The sequence below is a fragment of the Adiantum capillus-veneris genome, chromosome 14, assembly GCF_014529385.1.
Source record: "Adiantum capillus-veneris isolate H3 chromosome 14, ASM1452938v2, whole genome shotgun sequence".
NCBI lineage: Eukaryota > Viridiplantae > Streptophyta > Polypodiopsida > Polypodiales > Pteridaceae > Adiantum > Adiantum capillus-veneris.
Window position 1 is genome coordinate 95,062,314 of NC_140944.1, and position 13,574 is coordinate 95,075,887.

The following is a 13,574-nucleotide window of genomic DNA, read 5'->3' on the forward strand; positions in this document are numbered from 1 at the left end:
CAGGTGTCATCCGTGTAACGAAGACTATGAATGCATCTGCACTCATCGAAGCGGGATCTAGAATCTAGTCTACCATACTAAAGTCCTGCACAAAGAAAGTAAAATAAAGCGTCAGAACACAATTGTTTAAATTAACTTTAAGCTTAATTTTAAATCAACGTCTTCACACAAACACTTACAAGCCTAGGCCTCGACAAGTGAGGCATCATCGATAAGATATTGCACCGTATCATCGTCTATCTCTAATTGCAAACATAACTCTGCCCCAACTCGTTCTAGCAGATTGTCTTCAGCCATTGCATCTTCATCTACAAGTGTCAATTCTGGCTCGTCTGGGTCATCCCTCGTATATTTGTCAGCTTCCTCTGCCATACCTTCGTCCATCTCATCTAATGTCACAGTAGTATGGACGTCGTCTGACTGACTTTCCTCCAAGAGATCTTGCCCTTCAAATACTTGTTTATTTCTTGGAGCAACCTGAACCACAAACCACCATTGTCGCTCTCGAGGGTCTGGTACAAAGACCACTGCTCGCAATGTTCGGGGAGAGCAAATGTGTCGCTCGCATCTGTCCAAATCTTTGTAGAATCTATTTGCACAAGTTTGTTTCCATCTCTCCGTACCGTTGCATTGCGACCAGAAATCACATTGAACCACTTCACATCCAATAAAAACATCTCAAACCGCCTGAAACTCTTTCATGGTATCTGACACCAGACCACAGTAATCCAGGTTGCTAGTGATTTCATTCGTGTCTCTAGCACTGGCCCTGCTCTTTTGCATGAAACTAACCATTATCCCACTGTCAAACGTGTTTCTTCTGCTGTCAATTTGTTGTGTTTTGAAATGCTTTCCATGCGACCACAGTGCCATGTATATATGATACTTCCAGTCACATCCAATAGCCAGCTCTTCCTCTTCTAGAGATATGGGTTCTCCGATCTGTCAAGGTGCTCTCACTGTCTTGTCCAACCATGCCATTGTAGGGAATTCAAGTAGAGGAGCGAGGTAGTCTGGCAAGGGTAAGCCTCTAGTCGTTCGACTTCGCCTGAAATCCTGTCGCTCCCTATTGCGTCTCTCTTTCTCTTCTTCGTACCTTTCAAGACATTTTTGCATTGGCGCTGAATTTAGTATACAGAAATTCATGATCTTTTCTCGCATGGCCAGCTTCATTTTCTTCGGTACCCCTTGCCCTTGCGGCTCCTCTCCCACCAATCTTGCATCCTCCTCATCGCTCCACAGTCGAGGCATTTCTGGGTCAGAAACGGATAGAAATTCTGTCGTCAATACAAGAGACTCTTGCACCAGCCATCCTTCTGCCATGCTCCCCTCTGGACGCGCTTTTTGGCGAACAAAACCCTTAAGTGTTTTCATGAACCGCTCTAGAAAGAACATCCAACGGTTGTGGACTATACCTGCCACTGCAACCTCATCTACTACATGGACGAGCAAGTGCATTTGGATAGTTAGGCAGCTCGTGGGTAGATACTTCTCAATCATGCAAACTGCCTCAATGGAGTTAGCCCTTGCGACTGCAATAGATTCCTCCCGTATCTCCTTGGAAGAGATCCACCGCACTAGCTCTGAAATCTTGTATATGCAAGTCCGCACTTCCTCCGTTAAGCACCCCTTGATCGCAATTGGAAGAATGAATTGCAAGAACTTATGCCAGTCGTGCGATTTCAATCCTGACAGTTGATCGTCACGGGTGAATGCTGTCTTGAGACATCGCATATATCCTGTTGGCATCCTGAACTCTGAAATCACCCTTTTCACTTGTCGCTCTTTGTTTTTTAGCAATACCCATGGCGCTCTTGGAGCCACATTAAAGTTGCTCCCGCAATAACTTGTTTAAGCCACATTAAATTAAAAAGCTCTCCGAGCACATCACCGTTGCAATCGGAAAATCTCTTTTGTAAATTACGTACCTAAACAAAGCAGTGACGCTTGCATCTGACCACCCATACACTGACTGAAGATTCAAAAACGCCAGACAAGTACGAAGCACAGATATTTTGGCGCCTTCATAGATTGGTTGACGTGCCAACTTTCTCAACATGTCTTCAAGAGATAGGCGCACGGCTTCTGGTGCTACTTCGTTAGCGTTCTCCTCGCTTGTCTAGAAGAAGGCATCCAGCATCTCTTCAATGCCGTCGTCTTCTGTCTGTAAGCCATTTTCTGCTTCCATCCGTATGCCCGTTCCGTAGGAGTCGTATCGCAGATTCTGTACGGTTTCTTTAGCAAACTCTCCGTACTTGTGCACATACTCATTACATATCCTACGCTTGCGCAGGATTTGATACTTGCAGAGCGTGCACGAGCATGCAATCTTTTCCTCCATGTTAGTCGATGACGTTGCCATCTACAATGATTATGAATGTTGTTTTAATATATATATATATACTCCTCACAATGTAAACTACCTTGCATTCTCTAGTCTTGCCCAATCTCCGTACACCTCAGTCCAGAGGTGTACGGAGATCAGGACCACCGGGTCAAAATCTCGTCTTTATTGGTCAAATCCTATATGGGTAGACACATACGTGCACTCCCAAGTGTACATGGCAATGCATGTAGCCGGAAAAACCCCTTTGCCTTTTTTAGTTCCATAGTTTCTACTCTGTCTGCGTACCCTATCTCTCGTTCTTTCTCTCTCGATCTCGCTCTCGCTATCTCTCTTTCTCTCTCTCTCTCTCGATCTCGCTCTTGCTAGCTATCTCTCTTTCTCTCTCTATTTCCCTATTTTCCTATCTCTCTCTCTGTCTCGCTCTCCACTTCCCTATCTCTCTCTCTCTCTCTCTCTCTCTCTCTCTCTCTCTCTCTATATATATATATATATATATATATATATATATATATATATATATATATATATATAACTCTCTTTCTCTATCTCTCTATTCTCTCTCTCTCTCTCTCTCTCTCTCTCTCTCTCTCTCTCTCTCTCTCGCTCTCTCTATCTCTCTCTCTCTCTCTCTCTCTCTCTCTCTCTCTCTCTCTCTCTCTCTCTCTCTCTCGCTCTCTACTTCCCTATCTCTCTACTGATCGAACGAGCGACTGAGCTAGGGAGATCTAGATGCCCACGACTGCGGAGGACTACACAACATCGACAGAGACTGCATCAGAGGACCTAGCTAGGTCACGTAGGCTCGACATGCACAACGCCCGGTTAGACTACTGACCATGGAGGAGATTGATGAGATCCGCCAGCGACAGATGTTGGATCTCCTATGATCGACCTATCCCAGCTAGTTGGTTTAGCCGTTTAGTCCACACCCAGCAGTTTAGGATTCCATAATATTTTATTTTGTCATCTTCTTACTCTGACTTTGTATCAGATCCATCACATTGTAACTTTCTTGTCTCATGTCTCATAGGTCACTTTGGCCTTTCGAAGACGTTAATATAACATTTCATTTCATTTCTCTCTTTAATTGTTTTTCTTCAATTTTAATTTTCTAAGCATACATTAATTCTCTCTCTCTCTCTCTCTCTCTCTCTCTCTCTCTCTCTCTCTCTCTCTCTCTCTATTTCCTACACACACACACACACACCTCTCTCTCTCTTTCCTACACACACACACATGCACACACACACACACACCGCTCTCTCTCTTTCCTACACACACACACACCGCTCTCTCTCTCTCTCTCTTTCCTACACACACACACACACACACACACACACGATGTAGAGAGAGAGAGAGGGAGGGGTTGGGGGGGGCGGAGATGGACATAATACCTGTGCAACAGGTTTCGGCCAAGATCTGAGCAGGCGAAAATGGCCCCTGCGCACGGGTTTCTCATTTTTTCCCCAATTTTTTTGCATCGCTATACGCATCGATATACGCGTGGCAAATAAAGCCTTTCCACGCGTATATCGACGCAAATTGTGATGCGTATATCGACGCGTATAGCGACGCACGCTAATTACATCGATATACACGTGGAAAAGCATGGCCGTCGATATAGACGCGTCGATATCTTCATGTAGTGTTGTAGTGACTTTCAAGATACAGGCACACGCTCTCAAAAGCGGAAGCCCTCTTGCCTTGATGTCGGAGTAACCTCTCTCTCTCAAGCTCTTACCCTCAAGCTCTCCCCCTCAAGCGCTTACCTTCAAGCTATCTCCATCTCCATCTCCCTCTCTACCATCCTCTTCGGATTCTTGAGTTCTCCTTCTCTCTTTCCCTCTTCTCTATATCGATACGATGGCCTCGAAGCGAGTGACTCGAAGCTCGAAGGACGCAAATGTTGCTCCACCTCAAAGGAAGGTGCAGAGGAAGGCATCAACTACTCCAAATGTTGCTCAAGTGGAGGTATTGGCTGCGAAAGAAGTTAAGGTCGTCCAGCCTCAAACACGGGAGGTAATCGAACATGTCACTAATCCGGTAAGGCAAATTTATAATTCTGCATTGCTATTCATGATGACTTGGGAAGCTAAGCATAGGAAACCCCTTAAACTGTCCGAGAAACGTGATTCTATCATAAGAAACAAACATATGTTTTCATAGATTAGTGAAAGAACTGTTTGATAAATTATCACTATTAAATAGTTATTGTTTGATAAGTGGTTACTGATTGATATGAAGATTTGGTTGATCATGTTTGAAGAATCATTTAAAGAGAAGAATTGTTGGAAGAATATCTTTTGCTTTTCGCGGGTAGCGAGGTGATTCTACGGTTAGCGGAGATTAAGCTGAGGTTATCGGCTCTCTTTTGTTCCTCGCGGTTAGCGAGATGACTCGCGGGTAGCGGGATGCCTCGCGGTTATCAAGATGACTCGCGGGTAGCGGAATGCCTCACGGTTAGCGAGATGGGAAGGTTGCACAATTCGCGATTAGCGAATAAAGCCTTTACAAAGGCTCTGTTGGTTAGACAGAGAAAGTTCGCGGGTAGCGGCAACTCATGAGCAATTGGAAAAGTTATTTTTATTGAATAATAGGGATGTCTTCATTAGGCCTTGTTTGAACTGTTTTGGTGTTGTTTGAAGGGCTGTATAAAAGAACCTGTGTTTGGAATTAATTAACGAACATTGTTTGTATATGTTAAACAGTGTGGTAAAAAATGTAAGTGTGGGGTGGAAAGTGGGGGCCGGCTCAGGTTGCCAGTCAAGAATGGGTGGTCTCGATTATTCAAGAAACTCTCCACTCCCTCTTATTAAAAGAAGTGAAATTTGAGACTCATTGTGCCAAGAGTCGAGATGTCCCAAATCTACGTGCCCACAAGATTACTAGTTAGTTTAGACTAAGCATCATATCATATTTATGGTTTATGGATGGCGGTCGTGTCTCTTAAACGTGGAGAAGAAGGCGTTGTTTTATGGATTCTAAATATGTCAATGGGATCTCATCTTTATGTTAGGAAACATTTTCATTAGAATCCTAGATTTATCGACTTGGCTTGTGGCGTAAGACCCTTATAACCACGCAAACGATGGATAGAAGACTTCCTCTCTTCTATTGCTCGTATCTCTACTTTGTGGAAATGGAGTAGGGTGTCGTCAACGAAAAAAGAGAATAAAGGAAGGCCATCTATCAAGTCGCTCCAATCTTCTCAGGGTTGGGGACCTCACACGTGGTGGGCCTTGCTAATGTGGAGTGGCCTTTTTCACTAGATGAGCCTCGCGAATGTTGCATATGCGCATTACATGAGAGAGAGAGAGAGAGAGAGAGAGAGAGAGAGAGAGAGAGAGAGAGAGAGCAGCTTCGTGCAACAATGAGCGACCTAAATTGAGTGACAGAGAGAGGCCCTGCTGCCATGCATCAAAAGCTCGAGGTGGGCCACCCTCAATAGAGAGAGAGAGAGAGAGAGAGAGAGAGAGAGAGTTCTTGCCTCCTCAAAGTCCTCGATTTCAATCAACAACAAAGATAGGGAGAGAGGATCTATCAAAGATCCTCTTTATTTAAGCCTTTTCAGTATCATACAGACATACTACTTGGCCCAAGATACTTTTAGTGGTAGGAATCTTTTGAAATTCTTACGTCTTGCCTTCTCTAGGCTCAAAACTTCCCTTGCAAGATGTTCCCATGTGCATCAACACGCTCACACAATCGCTCAGGGCTCCACCTTGCCTTATCTAGCATGGTTCTGCGACACCCCTCGTGAGCAGCACTCGGTTGTACATGTGAGAGATTAGTTGGCTCATGCCCTACTGCATCAAAGCACTATAAAGATGCTACTTGGTCTCTCCTCTGTTGTAGTGCTCTCCTTACATTTCCTGGCACCATGTGTCCCTTCCCTTGACAACAAGCGAATCGTCAGCTGTCCCTCAATACCTGTCGGTCTTGCGCTTTCCATCGACACACACACACAAAGAAAACACAAACGCTAGAGATAGGGGAAAGGGGGTGATCAATCCCCCCTCTGACTACCAAATCAAGAGACTTGATATAATGATTGTCAGATGTGTGAGTCTATGAATGTGGAAGTGCGTACCCCCTGGCCCCGTAAATAGGTGCCCAAGGGGAGGTAGGGCAATGCCTGGAAAAATCCCCCACGACCCAACAAGAAATAAATGAAATATGAGGGCGCTCGGACAAGGTGGATGGCCGGCCAGAAGTGGACGGTTGGACACTGTAGTCTAAATGCATATGCAAAGGGTGGCCTGCTCAGAGACACACTAGTTGTACATGTATGCCCTAGACATGTGAAACAACAGAATGGTGTAAGTCTAATAGTCTACGATGTCCCCTCTCTCGCCTTCCCCGCCATCTGGTGACTTCACAAGATTAAACCCCCGCCCTCACGCCTCCCTCCCTCCTTTTCCCCTTTCTATTTCTTATATCTTCAATTTCAAGGAAAGCATCTCCTAGAGATTCCATATAAAGAAATGGATGCAAAATTGTAACAACATACTTTGGATTTATAACATACTAGGGACATACCTACTGGGTCTACTTTCAAACACTCAATTAATTAGCCACCAGGATTCCGTTCGAATCTTTCAAATTCAAAAGGAAAAGGGCTTGCGGCCGGGTTCATACGCATGCCTGCTTTGCCATCTCTCTTCTCGGCATCCCGCTTTGCCCCCTGCAACTCAGCAACACCTGCTTTTGTTGCTATGCATCGCCCATCGCCCTCACTATTATGCAGTCCATACATGCTTTCTCTCTCCACGAATCCCAGCATCGCATGGGCTCCTCCATCGGCCAGTATCTCTGTCTCTTTCCACAAAGGACCCCAAAGCCACCAATCAACTCTAATGCTCTCAATGGCACACTGCTCGATGAAAACAATCGGTGCCCCCCTCATCTCCTCACCAGCTCCATCACCACTCACAGCCTTCATACAAAGCATTGCATCTACTCCGCGCATCACCAACAACCGGAAGCTACCGCCTCTCCCCCGTCGCGCTTATGTTCGCACCCAGAACTAAATCCCTCTGTCCTTCGCCCATTTCATTGAAGGGCACACCACATGAATCTCTCTCTCTCTCTCTCTCTCTCTCTCTCTCTCTCTCCTCTCGTTGATTAGATCTTTAAGGTCTCTTGGGAAAGTTTCCTACGACGTTAAAAATCTCTTCTTCTTCTTCTTCTTCTTCTGACACGTGTGCATGCAAAAAAGATCCCTTGTGGCTCCTGCAATCTATGGTCTACCACCTTTCCTAATCCAGTTGCGCGCGACACCTCCATCATCCCGTTTCTGCTCGCGTGCCAAGTGCCAAAGCACACCTTTTTCTTTTTGCCTCAACTCAAGGGATCTCTTAAGATTCTTGTTAATGGTTTCTAAAAAAAAGTTGTTTTGAGCACCTACTTTGGATTTATAACTAAACTGCCAAATATTTTACCTCACAATTGGGACTTTCATTTTTTACCTAACAATTTTTTACCTTGCACCAGGGGCTTTCATTTTTTATTGGGGAATTGATGGGAGCTCGCCTAGCTGTAAAGGAAAAGGCTATAAGCCTTTTCCTTTAAGGACGATTTACAAACTAGGGACGATTTACAAACAAGCTTTTTACTTTCAATATTTCTGGGGGAGATTTTGCAAATCTAAACATTTTGAATACTTAAAAATTACATCAGAATCTTCATGAAAAGATGAATCCGATGATACCAAGATTGATATTTTTTACAATTGGTTGCAATGCTCCTTGAAACCTTCATTTTGACAATTTTTGATGCATTAGAAACACTCAATCAACAAATCACACAAGACACATAGGCAAGATTTTAAGAATATGCCAATTTTTTTGTCTCTAAATTGGGAGTGGGTCTGTTCCAAACTTGGGGCCCAAAATTTTTTGTCTCTAATGCAAAATATATTTTTTAGCAAGAGGTGTACCGTGTCATGATTCATGGAGGTAAGGAACTAGTACACAAAAGGTCTCCAAGTATTGACTGAACTCAGTGAAGTGAAATTGTACTCGTGAGAACATTTTGTGAAAGGACTCAAAGGAGTAAAATCTAGAAGCATATATTTATAGCTAGGTTATTTAAATGATGAGAAGTTAAAAACAATGGACATGAAAGAAAATGGGGCTCGTGAGAAAGTACAACCTGGTTAAGTAGATGGTCGGAAATGTCCATCTCAGCTTCTCAACTATATCTAATGGATCTTGGAGGCCCCACAGAAGGGAAGAGTGAAGGCCAAGGCAAAGAAAGGAGGAGATGGAGGCCCTAATGTGGAGAGCGGGAGTGGATTGGTGCCAAGGAAGGGCTCTCCCTCTCTCTCCCTCCCTCCCTCTCCCCCCCCCAACAACAACACACACAACAAGGGGAGCTTCTTGCTAACCATACGCTACCCCTTCTCCCTCTTCTTCTTTGTCTCTCTCTCTCTCCCTCTCTCCCCCCTTTGTCTCCTTCATCTAACCATGTGCCCTACAAATCTGGGATCTACCCATGCCATAGCTTCAAGCTCCTTGTAGCGGCCTACTCAACTTGAGCTGTTGCCCCATCGTCCACAGACTCACCATGTTGTCCCCAGCTACTGCCCTAACCGGCTAGCCACTCTTGGACCACCCAAGGCCATGCCACATTGCCCTATGCTTGCATCCAGTTGCTCATCCCCCCATTTCTAGTTAGATATTCCCTATACATACCCCCAATCACCATGTAGCCTTTGCCTCCATATCGTCCCTCTACACACTATTGAAACTGCCCACAAGTTGTTCCATCTCCATTAGCCATGACACTGTGTGAAGTCTGTCTTCACCTTGCCTTCGCCAAACATTGAGTACTACCACCTTCAAACCTAATTGCTTCTCTTTCCCGTTGAACCTTCTAGTTGTCAGATCCTATGCCCACAAGTGACAGAACACGGGTAACCAAGCATGCAATTGTCCTTCCCAACCTCTCTCTGCATAGCCCTTGACCTAGAGAACTCTGAACCGCATGCTCAACACGTGGTAGGGCCATGCCCTAGGGCCTCGCACCCACACAGACACCTTCTTAAACCTTGTCCAAGACGTTTAGACCATGTGAAAAATCTCCGTAGGATCCATGTCCTGACATTACTCCCCCCTAAAAAAGAGTTTTTTCCTTTTTAAAAAAGTTAATCTAATTTCTTCTTAAGGAAACTGGTGTTTTCAGAAGTGGCACCTTCTTCAGATTGATCTTTCAACGTGATTGTTTCATGATGCTAATCATAATGGTATGAATGATCAGATTCAAGAAACAAACTGGGAGGTTAATGAAGTCAACAAGACTATCCTTCTTTTTTAGCAGAACTCATAATGGTAAGTAGATATATGAACATAACCAAAAAATTACATAGACAAGCCATGCTTGGACCGAGCCATGATATCTCATACATACCTCAGATAAATTTGCTACCATGCAAAACACTCATAGATACAAACCACCACCAAAATTTGAATATATCAGCGGATATGGGAGCCACACATTAAAGAAGGACAAGACCCCGCACGAGTGCCACTAGGAGTAGACATGCTGCCACCAAATAAACCCCTTCCAAGCAAGACCATTTCTAGAAGAGAAGATATAAACGTATAGACACAAAAGTTTCACACCACTAGGATTAGACCCAAAAACAAACAAAGACTAAGGCTTAAATGGGAGCCAGCCACTCAAAACAACACTTGCAGATCTTACGACTGCTTATGGGGGTGGAGAGCCTTGGTGCTTCATCACCATCAAGGTATTATAGTCGTTACCACCACCGATCGGAGTTAAGGACTACCAAACCACAAGCTCTCAAGGTGAGCTAAGCACCTTCCCAAGGGGCCTTGAACCGCCCCTGCCGGCACAAGGGTTCACGGTAGTAGACAGCAAGGCAAACAACAACCCAAAGTCCATAGTACTGCGGTGCCACCAAGGAGAAAGCTTCTACCACAAGATTGCTCCCTGCCAAACTACCACCACAAAGAAGATTTGACCTTCTTTGTCTTCCCAAAGGGGAAGGTCTTCCCCGAAGGCAAAAATAAGCCCGGTTATGTAGCTCCATGGACGATCAAAAAGGGAAGAGGCAATCAATTGCCCCCTCTTGAGGCAAACCCCTATCTTAGTATCCTTTGGTGGCCCCTCAATAACGGCAACAGCAACGTCGGTAGAATCCACTACACCAAGCCCGTCACGGTCCTCCACATGACCCTCCTACAAGGACCCCATCCATTGAGGTGTCGTTGTAGCTAACCATTGGCAAAACAATGGTAGGTTTTGGAGGCTCTTCATGCAAGAGATGCATAAAAAATATTTAGAAGCTTTTCTTTTCAGTTCCCAAGCTACAACAGACGAGACCAGGTCTGGACATTAAGGTATGCATTCTTTGCAACATGGATAGCAACATGGATAGGCGCATTCCAAAGTTTGTAGATCTGAACACTTCCCACATTAGACCGTTTGAAAATGCTATGCAAAACAGTTTCTAGTACACAATGGTACTTAGAACGTTTGAACCATAATAGAATACGAAAAGAAAAACATGAAAATATTATCTAAAATCGACAAGCCTAGTAAACCAGCCATCCATTAAGGTTGGTATAGAGTAATCATAACTCACTATATTAACAAGCCTTACTGAGTGTTTAACAATTTTTTGCCACTAATTTCTTTTTAATACTCTGTGCTTTAAAATGGTCTTTAAAATAGATTCGACGGCACTTACTTTGCCGCGACACGTAATCAAAAGATAGAAGCCAGTGTCAAAGTCCCTTTGTCATGCCAAGGGTACGATTAGACGGGCATGGCCCGGGCAATGTGTCAGACACACATGCAATAAAGGGGTCTATATATGGAAGAGGGACAGAGGCCTATATAAAGGATGGTTGGGAGGTTATTCGCATGTCTGTCTACCCGCTGGTCTCACATTGGTATCAGAGCTCAAGGGAGCGATGGCGGAGGTATGCACGACGATCCTTTCTCTCTCTCTTTCTCTCTCCCGATCTCTCTATCTCTCTATCTCTCGCTTTAAGGAGGGAAGAAGGCACCGAGGGCTGCGTGAAGTCTCTTCCGTGAAGGCATGCAAAGGCATACAAAGAAGAACAAGGTCGAGGACGTGCAGGATTTAGTCGGGGAAGAAGGCCGAAGTCGGCGTGTGCAGGGATCCCAAGTCGGGAAAGCTCAGGATTTCGAACTGCATCAAATCGAGGGATGTGTGGCTCGTTGGGAGCGCCCTGCCATGCCAGGGCTTTTACGTCACTACGCCGGCCTCCAAATTGTGCGCCATGGTGAGTTGCAAGCATCACCTTGCTCGCGCAGGTCGGCCGACAGTACTGCGACACACAGAATTCGTTAATTTTTTTTTAGGGAAACCTAAGGTGGCTACCCACACCTATCCGGCCCTTACAAGAGATTGTTTCCCCCTTGTTTTGGTCGGAGAAAATCATTTTGCTACTACTCTCATCCTCAATCCGAGCAGCAATTGCCATTGTTGGTAATATTTTCAGAATTTGGTATTTTCTGAAAACCTGACTTTGGTGGTTCAAAACCTGACTTTGGTGGTTCAAAAGCTCTTGGCTCGGATTTTGCCTGCGTCCCCCGACATTGTTGGTAATATTTTCAGAATTTGGTATTTTCTGAAAACCTGACTTTGGTGGTTCAAAAGCTCTTGGCTCGGATTTTGCCTACGTCCCCCGACATTCGACGCATAGCCGCACTCATCAAGGGAGCATGGTGGTCTTGCCTCAAGGGGGCGCCACGGGAGGAACAAAGAGGTTTTCGACCATGAAAGAGCTCGAAAGCCTATGCTGCTTAGACAAATCTCCCGGCCATGGACACAGACTGCTCAAGGAGCCATGCAAATTCCGATATTCCGCTCATGGAGATACCCCAATTTCCGGGTTTCGTCGGTTACCAAAGAGGTTTTCGACAAGAGAAGCGTATGCGGCATTCAAGGTGTTTCTCGCAAGGGAATCAAAATAGGAAGATATGCTTGCCGCGCACACGGACGAACGCCATGCTCATCAGGTTGGTTTTTTTCGTCATTCCAAGGATTTTCTTAATCCCTATGTGAGGTTCTTTTGCATACATATATAGATCGAATTTCCAAGCTTCATCTTTGATGTAACGGCAAGGCCAGTGCCTACTTCGACTCATGCGTACACAGTTGTTTTGCATGGTTGCATCGCTGATCGGCATGGCCGATTTCAAGGCAACTACAATATCCTTGTTGGCTCCGGAGACTGATCTTGCTGCACCGTTGTTTTGCATGGCCGGATTGATGATCGGCATGGCCGATTTCAGGAATGTCTGGCAAGAGCCTTTCTTTCTTTACCTCTGAGTTTAGGGGTGCGGCAAAGCAAGGCTTCCATACGTATACATCGTTCAACCGCACCATGTGGTGATTATCACAAACCATGGCAATCAAACCTAGGAGGTAAGAGAATGGAAATTCTCGCACGATTCCACATTGGGTGCAAATTGGGCAAGGCCCTTGACAGCATGAAGTAGAGTAGTTATTGAGCAAGTGCTTGATAACTCTCGTATGCAATGGAATGAATGATCGGGACTATCATTCCTAGAACCCAGCATGAGTAGGGCAGCCGACAGCGGCACACATGGTTGGCATGGCCGACTAATTGCCCCCGTTCACTACAAGAGGCTATTCATATTAGCGACGCTCACACAGCGACGCTCAAAAAAAAAAATCCCGGCGTCGCTATGAGCGTCGCTAAAAGCATCGCAAATTTCTTTGTAAATTTGCGACGCTCATAGCGACGCTTATAGCGACGCAGATAGCGACGCCGGCTGGGGTAAAAAATTAACCGAGCGCGCCGAAAAACTCAGATCTCAGATCTGAGTTTTTCGGCGCCCTCAAGCAAGGAGCAGGTAACGCTCTCCCTCACACTCTCTCTCTCTCTCTCTCTCTCTCTCTCTTTTTCTTCTCCACACACACACACACACACACACACACACACAAGGAGAGGAAGGAGAGCCAGGTATGCTCCTTCCCTCTCCTCATTCTCATGTTCCCTTCCCCTCTTTCTCTCTCCCTCTCTCTCTCTCTCACACACACACATACACACACACATAGTGTTTTTGAGAGAGAGAGAGAGAGAGAGAGAGAGAGAGAGTGTGTACAAACAAAAACAAAAACGCACACACACATACATAAACAAAGAATGCACACACACATTGAGAGAGAAAAAGAGAGAGAGAGCATGCATAAACAAAA